Source organism: Sturnira hondurensis, unplaced genomic scaffold, assembly GCF_014824575.4.
Source record: "Sturnira hondurensis isolate 20B ecotype Veracruz unplaced genomic scaffold, ASM1482457v3 Scaffold0016617, whole genome shotgun sequence".
NCBI lineage: Eukaryota > Metazoa > Chordata > Mammalia > Chiroptera > Phyllostomidae > Sturnira > Sturnira hondurensis.
In genome coordinates this window covers 4,485,737-4,496,543 of record NW_028089248.1, presented here as the reverse complement: position 1 = coordinate 4,496,543, position 10,807 = coordinate 4,485,737, and positions in this window count along the sequence as shown.

Here is a 10,807-nt window from a genome sequence, read left to right as displayed (position 1 = left end):
CGTGTTCTTAGCCACAAATTATACTGCCTTAATGCTGACCCCTCCAAAGCCCAAAAGTCATTTGAAGCACTTGGGTGAGTTATTTCAGTGTATGTAGTAACTGTTGGTGTTACCGTGTATTTCTTCAGCTATACATATTTGTAGGATTCGAACTTGCTCAGTCATATACCGTGGTTAGTCATGGAGCTTACCTATTGAGGAAGGCTCATTCATTCATTCATTCATTCATTCGACATCGTGCTAGGCTCTGGAGTACAGAGCTGCCGGCCCCGAACTCAGGGAACAAATACAGTCGGGATGGGGGGCACAGACATTAACCCATCTCACGAATAAATGTATCACGACAACTGTGAAACATTTTGTTTCAAAAAACAAGGGTGCCTAATGCTAAGGTATATAAGGCCAAGTGTATAACAGAACGGGTGATGGAGGAAAGAAGAGAACATTTAGGAGGAATTGGCCGCATTGGGAGTGGTGGACGGTGGAGGGCTTGAACGGGGGAAAGCGTTGCAGAAGAAACCCTGGCCTGGTAAGGAGATAGCTCAATTCCAGGAACTGAAAACAGCCTCCCCTGGGGCCTTTTTCCCTCAGCAGGAGGGGGATGTGGGGTGGGCAACAATGCTGAGGCTGATAGAATCAGGGGGGGCTGGGCTTTGTTGCCCAAGGGACCCAAAATGTGCAGTGAACAGACGATCCTTCTGAGGTTGGTAAGGCCGAGAAAGGGCTCACTGGGGAAGGAAGTTGTCCGTGGGCCTCGGCTGAGGATTTCCGAGGTCAACATAACTTTCCTGAAGGGACAGTCACCAAAGAGAATGGTTGCATCCATTCTGGATAGGGCTGGTGGGCAGGCAGGGGGCTTGGCTGGGGATTGACGAAAAGGAGCAGAGACTGACCAGGAACAGCCCTTCTTCCAGGCAAGAAATGAAGCTCCTAGCCAAAGGGCGGGGGGCGGGGGGCTGTGGGAGTGGAGAGGTGGTCTTGGCAGAAACCCCTGGAGAGACAGCTGCACCTGGAGGGGAATGGGGGCAGGGGGCAGGGAGAAGGATTTAGGGAGGGGAGGGTGTGAGGCAGCTGAGGAGCGGGCTGAGGATAAGAAAGATAATGGTTTTAGCTCTGCTCTGGGCTGGGCCCACACACGACCTTGTCAGTCCTTGTGCGAAGTAGCACCCTCATTATCCCCATTCCCTCTGTGCAGCAACTGAGCCCAAAGAGGTCAAATAGCTGGCCTAAGGCGACCCAGCTGCTAGGGAGCAGGTCAGGATTCGAACCCAAGCCCCCAGCTCCATTGCTCTGCTGTCAGGCCTGCTCAGAGACTTCCAGCTTGGCCAATGGGAGTAGACAGGGGGCACCTGGAGAGGAAAGGTAAATTCTGGCATCTCAGGCCTTTGGTATAAAGTGCCTGGGGCCAGGCAGAACAGAGCTGGAAATAAGAAGGTTTCAGGTCCCTGCCCAAAGGTGAGGGCGGGTGGGGCGGGGCAGGGTGGGGCCATGTGTTCCGGGAGTCACAGTAGGTGGAATGGGAGAAGAGAGGGATTTGTGGATTTTAATTCAATGAAGGCAGAAGTATTTGCCTTCACATATTTTAAAGACATAAGACAGCTCTCAACCAACTGCATTAGAAAAGGTAGACACAAAGCAAACCACGATACATAAAAAGGGTGAATATGAAGTGGTATCTGATGTTATCAGGGGAAGGTTCTACACTTCAGCCTCAAAGGAAAAAGCAGAATAATTATTAAAAATTATGATTTCAAGATTACCCTTGAAAATCCTTTCAGTTGCCCACAAATTACAGTAGCCATTGTTTGATTTATATAATCCTGGTATATCTGTGTACACGCCTGGCGCAGAGTTTGCTCAGACAAAATATGGTGTTACCGTACCCCTAGTCACGCTACTTAAACTGCACTTTTTCTCTCACATTTTCTTGGGGTGGGGGGAGGCTAACAGAGTCCAGTTTCACTCCGGTTTGGAGGTAAGTTTTCCACTTGCACAAACAGTGCACTGTGGCCAGCCACTGGGTTGTAAGAGATACTGGTCTCACTCTCTTGGCCCCGGGGCGGGGGTGGGGGGGTGGGGTGGGGGAAGTATCGTGGGGGTCTGATATCAACGTCGCCCGCTCCCCAGAACCTCTCAGCCTCTCTGCAAACAGTATCATGGATTTGACTCAAGAGAACTTGCCAGTGTGACCATGAATGTGCCAAACACCCCACTTTTCCAAAACCAAACGTTGGCTCCCTGAGGCTCCATCCCCCACCCACCCCCCCTGCCCAGCAGCACTCCGTCGGGAAGTGACAGTCTTCACTTGGCCCACTGCGGACAGCCGGGGACTTACCTTATAAACTGGTGGGTTCTTTGGAACCGCGGGGTGCCCAGGACAAAGTGTCCCCTGCAGACGGCACGCGCCGGTGGGTCCCCGAAGTGTTGGCCTTTCGCTCAGTCACTTAGAAGCAAGTGCTGCCTTTGGGATTCCCTCACGTGCTTGGCTGGTTCCCGCCTGCTCTTCTGTGGAGGTGTCCAAACTACTTCCCTCTTTCTCCTGCTTCCGTTTATACAAAACTAATCTCTTTAGTTTTCTCTCCACTCCTGTTGTCTCCATATAGGAGGGGTTTCCGCCGCCGGGTGGAGTTGATTCCCCATGAATGCATGAACGAACGAATGGGAGGGGCGGGCGGGACAGAAACATCCCGCCGATGGACTTCCGAGGTCTGAAGGCGAAAGGCCCCACTGTGAGGTCAGGACGCATCCTTTTCTGCCCAGGCGAGCAGCTCTGCTCCCGTGAGAGTGGACCCACGAAAAAGCACTTTGGAGACTGTGACATCAGTCCAAACAGCGCTCTCTGCTCGATGGGATTTCAGGATGAATGCCAAATATCGTCAGGCCCCATGGGGAGAATCGTGCAGGGCAGGGCGCCTTCCTGGTCCGCTTGGATTGCGTTCCAAGGGCATCCCATCTACTGCAGATGGAACAGGCTCGTCCTGTAGCCGACCCTTAGGAAACGCTCCAGAAAGAGCAGGCGACTTTATTTTCCTCTTTCCTTAGGAATAAAGCAAGCGCAGGGGACAGCGTCTATATTTGGCTCCTATATGAATTCACATTAACTCTACGCTTAATATAGGTCAGCTACCACCTCATTGGCATCTTCTCAGAAACAACTCTACTTCCCACGGTGCCTGGTGAGATTTTACCAAGAGATGAAGTGGAGATAAATGGGTAAGAGGAATGTGTTTTGACTTGCTTCATTGGTCTGTGGCTTTTGACAACGGAACCAAATTGCCAAAATTAGATAACATTATGCCTTTTACATGGGGATTCCCTAGAAATATACACATACACACACATTTCTTCTCTCTCTTACCTTATCTTATATGACTATTTTTAAACTGAAGAGTGCTCACACTCCCATATGTATGAGTTACATTTTATATTTTTATGTATGATATTTATATATTTTATATGTACACATTTCAGATATATAAATTTCTAACCTCTGTCATGGCCCCCCAATACAAAACTGCAATGCTATAGTAACTTTTCAAATGCTCCCCAAAGCCCCAAAACCCCCTTAGCACGAGTCCCTCTCCTCCCCGTCACCAGTGCCCTTTATCCAGAGCAGAAATCCTGCCTCGATTCACTCCCCATCCTGCTGCCGACCTCGTCGGCAGATTTCTGCAGAGGTCTTCGCAAGCCCTGAAGTTTCAGGCCCCTTCCTCAAACTCCTCCTCTGTGCAGCCTGTTAGTTCACTGGCCTGCTCGATGGACGTGTCGGAGCCATCTGAGGCAGCCTAGCTGTCCTCGGCCAGGTCTGCCCAACCTTTGGCATCTCTGAGCCACCCAGGAAGAAGAAGAGTTAGTTGTCTTGGGCCTACCATTAAATACATGGCGACACCTAATCACACACAAAAACCTCATCATGTTTTAAGTAAATTTACGATCTTGTGTTGGGCCGCATTCACAGCCATCCTGAGCCGCCTACAGCCCTCGAGCCACAGGTTGGACACCCCCCGCCCGATCTACACCGTCAAACAAGGTGTAGTGAAGACAGTACAGGTGAGGTCCAAGTGTCTGATGTCAACGCGATTGCTTTATGACAGACCGACTCTCGAGACCAGACCCAACCCTCCTGGGCCACTCACGGGCTGTTTGTTTCTAAGCCATCGCAGAAACCCTCGCCTAAGAAACCACTTCTGTCTTCTCTTACTCGAGACCACGAGTCCCTGTTTATCACTCAGCCCCCGAGGATGGCTCGGAAGGCATTAGCATCCCTGTCTTGCGGCCCAGCTCTGCAGGCAGCCCACCCAGAGCCTCTCCTGGCGTGAAAGCGACAGGCAGGCAGGCAGGCACTCCCCGCTCTCCAACAGGTTTCTGTCAGCCCTGCAGAGGGAAGCAGGTCCCTAACACGTCAGACACGCCTGCAGCCGAGGGGAAGAACGTGTTCTGTCCCACACCTGTTGCCAGTCGTCCACTGTCGGGGGCTGGTGACTGTATTGAACAGTATCCCAAACACATTCTGCCTGACGCAGTGGAGAAGAAGCTGGAGACAGCACGCGACCATCCCAAAATGAAACGGGAACTAACTGCAGAAAGTGCCCCGAAGCTCCAATGACCAGGAATTGCATTAACCCACAGCATTTTTTCCCCTCCTCAACCTGAATCTATTTCTTCAGGGAGAAGGGTATGTGCTAGGCACTACATTTGGCAAGAAGCTAGGTTGGTGTGTGCCCGGTGCTCTGTGGGGGCGGGTGATATTAAGGACGTTCACTCTCCACCCGTCCATCTAAGTCATCTGCCGTGCCCTTGGTATCTGCCTGGTGCTTTTGCACAACCCCTGCCCCGCCCCCACCCCCAACACACACCTACTCATTCCACGCATCCATGTCTTCCCTTTATGGTCATTAAACTTTAAACCCCTCTTCACGTTGAGGAGGACACTGAGCGCTGGCGCAGTCACCGCTGTGTCACCACCGCAGCCGGCAAACAAAGAAGCATTAGACCAGGTTCACAGCTCTGTCTGTCTGCAGAATCTGTCTAGTTTTTCCTTTACCTGTCTTCTGTTCATCATTAGCAGGTGTTTGTGCCTTCTTTCTCGAAAGAATTAGCATGCATTGACCTAACGTGTGCTTAAGTTTGTGGGTTACTTGATTAAAGTGGACATGAGGGAGGGAGAATTTTCTGGACGAGGAAACTCAGAGGGGACGGGCTTTTCAAGGGCACACACTCGCCAGCCCTGGGGCAAGAGCGAGCAGCAAAGAGAGGCAGGGAGGGAGAGAGACATCAGTCAGTTGCCTCCTGTAAGCACCCCAACGAGGAATTGAACCCACCAGCTTTTTTTTTTAAGATGAATTTATTTTTAAAGAGAGGTGAAGGGATGGAGAAAGAAAGGGAGAGAAACGTCAATGTATGGCTGCCTCTCGCACGCCCCCTATTGGGAACCTGGCCTGCAACCCAGACGTGTGCTCTGACTGGGAATCAAACCGCCGNACACTGAGCGCTGGCGCAGTCACCGCTGTGTCACCACCGCAGCCGGCAAACAAAGAAGCATTAGACCAGGTTCACAGCTCTGTCTGTCTGCAGAATCTGTCTAGTTTTTCCTTTACCTGTCTTCTGTTCATCATTAGCAGGTGTTTGTGCCTTCTTTCTCGAAAGAATTAGCATGCATTGACCTAACGTGTGCTTAAGTTTGTGGGTTACTTGATTAAAGTGGACATGAGGGAGGGAGAATTTTCTGGACGAGGAAACTCAGAGGGGACGGGCTTTTCAAGGGCACAAACTCGCCAGCCCTGGGGCAAGAGCGAGCAGCAAAGAGAGGCAGGGAGGGAGAGAGACATCAGTCAGTTGCCTCCTGTAAGCACCCCAACGAGGAATTGAACCCACCAGCTTTTTTTTTAAGATGAATTTATTTTTAAAGAGAGGTGAAGGCTTGAACAATAATTAAATAAATTTTAAAATATATAAATAAAAATAAAAATAAAAAAAAAGAGAGGTGAAGGGATGGAGAAAGAAAGGGAGAGAAACATCAATGTATGGCTGCCTCTCGCACGCCCCCTATTGGGAACCTGGCCTGCAACCCAGACGTGTGCTCTGACTGGGAATCAAGCCGCCGACTCTGTCGACTCTGTCGTTCGGAGGTCAGTGCTCAATCCACTGAGTCACACCAGCCTGGTGGGGCTGAACTCACCGGGTTTTGGTGTTCGGAACGATGCTCCAACCAACCCAGCCACCCGACCAGGGCCGATCTCTAAGGGTTTACACATGAATTCTTCTCCAGAGCCCTCAAGTCTTCTTTGAGAATTTCTAAATTCAGGGTCTTCATGTCAATAATTCTGGAAGAATTCATCAAAGTAGGTTTTGTGTTATCTGAGCAACTATCTAAAACTCTCTCTGTGAACTAAACAATGAAGGTGAGTGTGTAACATTTAGGGGATGGTGGTGGCCACAGTGGCTCTCAGGCTGTGATGAGCTAACGTGTTACCAGGAGGGGGGCCGGGTGGGGACAGGGTCGAGGAGAGGATGCTGCTCTCGGTTCGAAGTGTCTGTATCCACATTGATCAGAAACAGAGATGTTCAGAGGCTGAACCCCTAACCCTAACCCAACCCCAACCCTAACCCAACCCTAACCCTAACCCCAACCCCTAACCCTAACCCAACCCTAACCCCTAACCCCTAACCCCCAACCCCAACCCCAACCCTAACCCCTAACGCCAACCCTAACCCCTAATGCCAACCCTAACCCTAACCCTAGCCCTCTAACCCTAACCCTAACCCCAACCCCTAACCCTAACCCCAACCCCTAACCCAACCCTAACCCCTAACCCCCAACCCCAACCCCAACCCTAACCCNCGGGGGTGCAGGCCCAGGGAGGCCGGGGGCAGCCGGTGGGGATGGAAAGAGACCCCAACCCCAACCCCTAACCCTAACCCCAACCCCTAACCCTAACCCTAACCCAACCCTAACCCCTAACCCTAACCCTAACCCCCTGACTTTGGCCTGATGAGACAGACCTGAGACCTTTGGCCGCCCAACTGTGAGGTGAGCCGTGTGCGTGGTTTGAGCCCTGGGATGGGGCTGCTCGTCACAGCGGCCGGGGGTGCAGGCCCTGGGAGGCGGGGGGCAGCCGGTGGGGATGGAAAGAGAAGCAGGAGTCCACGCCTTCAGATGGCACGTCTGGAGACAGCGCAGAGGCCCCTGGGCTCATCCGCCAACAAAGGAAGACAGAAGGGCCCTGCCCAGTCCGGGGAAGACAGGAGAGGCCATCGGAACCCCCTGAGCGCCACGGTCCCCTGATGCTGCTGAAAGCAAAGGCCCTTTAGGGAACGCGTCCCTGCCCCTTCCGGCCGCGGATCCCCCACGACGGTCCCTCTGGGGGCTAAAAGGATGCTCCTCACAGTTTGTTTCTTGACAGACCCACCGATTAACCCGGCGGACTGTCCAGCACGGGGATACGTGTGATCGTAGACACATCTCGTTTTTCTTTTAATAAAAACGTAGCTCTCAAAGGTATCCTGAAGGAAAGAAGCACCCCAGCCACAGCATGAAGACCTTAACCGGGCCCAGGACTGATTTCCCACCCCACCCCACCCCCCGACACAGAACATTCCGTGTCAACAGCTTCGCAGGCGTCTCACTAACCCTCCCAATGGCCAGATCGAAGGAGATGGGACATTCACAGGGTCTCCGCCCCGCGGCGGCCTCTCGTTCGGCGAGCCTTCCACTGGCTCCGAAAGGCGTCGAGCCACCGAGGTTATCTGGGCCACCGAGGCCTCTTGGGTCCTCCTTCCCTCGGGGACCGGGGCAGCGGAGTCATTTCAATGGCTGTCTCATCGGGCTGGAGGGGTGGGGGAGCGGCTTTCAGGCCACAGGAGGGGTGGCAGCAATTTCCTCGGAGAAATGACAAAGCCCGTCTGTGCTGGGCCCGCGGGACAGGGCTTGTGACCCGGGCCGGCAGCCAGCAGGCGTCGCAGCCCCATTCACGCGGTGGAACTGGGGCGAGATGGCTATCTCGAGGCGCTTCGAAGACCCCGCTCTCCTGAGACCGGGGAGAGGCAGCGGCTGAATCTCACCCCCTCTTGGCTCCGCCTCTCAGGTGCGTGGGAAGCTCTAGAAAGCCCTACTTTCTGTCTATTCAGACCTGCTTCCTGCCAAAGGTTTGGCTAAGACAGAGCCGCCGAGCAACCCCACAGACCAACTCCAGGCCGGGTGTGCCCGCGGGCGGGGCCTTCCCTCCAGAGCCTCCTCCCAGACACGATCTGTTTGCTACAATGGCAACTAGCTGGCTAATGCCTTCCCCTCCACAGGTCAGGGAGTCCTGGCCAGAATGCTGTCAGGTTCCAGCAGCCAGGAAGGAACCGAGCTGTGCAGGAAAACAGCCTGGTGCGTGAGCTCTCAGAGGGGCTCCTCCAGCCCCGTCCAGCTTTCAGAAGCGGCAGCCTGGGGCCCACAGCCTGACTGCAACATGGAGAGACTCCCAGTCAGGACCCCTGGCTGAGCCGCCCTCCCCCCCCCCCCGCTGCCCCCCCCCCCCGGAATTCCTGGCCCACAGAAACTTTTGAAACTCTGTGTTTGTTGTTTTAAGTTGCTACATGTGGGTAATTTGATATCCATCAGTAGATACTAAAGTCAGCAAGAGGAACCGCCTGGCGGGGAACCGCTAGGGTTTCCCCCTTCCCTAGAATATCTCAAGAAATTAAAAACCTCCAGAGACCCAGGAACTGCCCCTCCTATTCTCCGGGAGGGGGACGGGGTCGGGGCAGGGCTCACACAAAGCCAAACACCGCCACCCTCGCCCTGCGAAGTGAACTTCTCTGCCCCTTCTCCTTCACTCATCCACCCACCCATCCCACAAACACCAATTAAGCGCCCACTCCATCCAGTTGCCCACAAAACAGCAGGGGCAGGACAGACCTGTTCTCGGGAGCTTCCCCTTTGATGGGGAAAGGCGGTGAGGAGACAAGCAAGAACATAAATAATTTCAGACAGACCTGGGTGTCCCGCAGAAGACAGAACCAGGCAACTGGGAGACTGACTGAACGGGGGAGCAGGGCAGACTCTAGGCGCAGAGTGCGCAGTAGGCCAGCCCCTCCTCCTCGTGGGGGCCGGGCGGAGAGCACAGATGGTTTCCCCAGAGCAGACAGCAAAGGTGACGGAGGACTTCAGGGAAGGAAAGAATGGAGGAAGGAAGGAAGGAAGGAGTGATGCAGAGTAGAAGGAGACGGGACTCCGGAACAATTTCAGACTAGAGGTGTGCGAAGCAGCTGTGCAGTCAGTGAGGCTGTTGGGATCAGAGCCGGTGGTTAGGAGGTCATCCGTGTGGCCAGGGCTGTCGAGATCACTGTCCCTCCAGCACCTTCGCACAAACCTGCAGGCGACTCTCGCTCCACTGCGCTTGGTCTCAGGTGAATCCCCCGGGATATGTATCCATTTCTCATTCCCGCTGAGTTCACACTCTCCAGACCCTGGACGGGACGGACAGGCTGCAACAGGCAGGCAGTGGGACACCAGGGACTAGGGTGTCAGAGGCGCAGGCCGGCCAGCCTGGCGTCCGAAAGGCTCCCACGTGCAGGGGAGGCCTCCATGCCGCTTTCTTTTTGGATCAACATGCCACCCGTAGTGATTTTCCAAACACAAACAGGAAAAAAACCACTGGGGCCCTCTACCCCAAGTTCAAATGGCTCCTTCTCTAATTAAAAGTGCAAACTTCCCCTGCCCATCCCAACCTGGGAGCCTAAGATTTAGTGAGAAAGGCAGGGAAGTTACGGGGAAACAGACTCGGGGTATTCAATCTGCTCTGCGGCACGTTGCCCCGGAAAGTGGCCCTTGCTACCAGTGTGTGTTGCGGGAGGTGGGGGCAGGAGGACAGTCAGATCTCTGGGTGTCCTGCACCAGCTCGGTTGAGTTTTGCAAGACCCGAAGGCCCTGCCAGAGCGTGCCCAGGGCCGCGGCACGAGGCTGGTGCCGGGGTCAGGGTAGTTCGGCATCTTGTTAAACAAGTCACTCAGCAGCGTCCAAATAACCTGCGTGATTCTTTAAACCACGTAAACTATAGTGTTGGATTATTTTCTTTTGGAAGGAGTATAAAATGGGAGTGGTTGCATTTGTTTTTCATTGTTTTCATTGCTTTTATCGAGGAAGAGAGGGAGAGAAACAGACCGGTTCAGCCTGCAGTACGTGCCCGGACTAGGGACTGAACCCACAACCCAGGCATGTGCCCTGACTGGGAATTGAACCCACGACCTTTTGGTTACAGACGATGCTCCAACCAACTGAGCCACAGCAGCCAGGGCACATTTTTCTCTCTGGATATTAAAGAACAAGGCAGGACAGAATGCCTCTGCACCCTACAGGACCCTGGCAGTCCTGGCAACGAGGATGGACAGGCGCAGACTTCCTGACACCCAGGGCCTCTAAGTCAGTACAAGGACGCACCTTTGTGAAACCCAGGTAGTGAAAGAAAGAGGCGAATGAATACTACTGTCCCCTCCTGCTCCCTAGCTGGGGCCACACACAAGAGTCCATTAGACTCACTGACGCAGGCCTGCTGGGGAGCTGGCAAAGCCCCAGTGGGGTTAGGTTTCTCCTGCTTCGTCCCCAGCCGGGATCTCAGATATCCTCCCTCCCTGTCATCGAAGCTGGGTCTCGGGGGCCCCACAGAATGACCGGGGACCTGGCAAATACCCCTCAGCCCAGCCACTGAGAGCTCGGGCCGGCCAGCACCTCCTCTCTGAGCTTCTCCATCTCTGAAGTGAAACCGTTGGCCTAGAAACCCTTCATCTCTAATTCTAAAAAATAAATAAACAAAATAAAATAAAG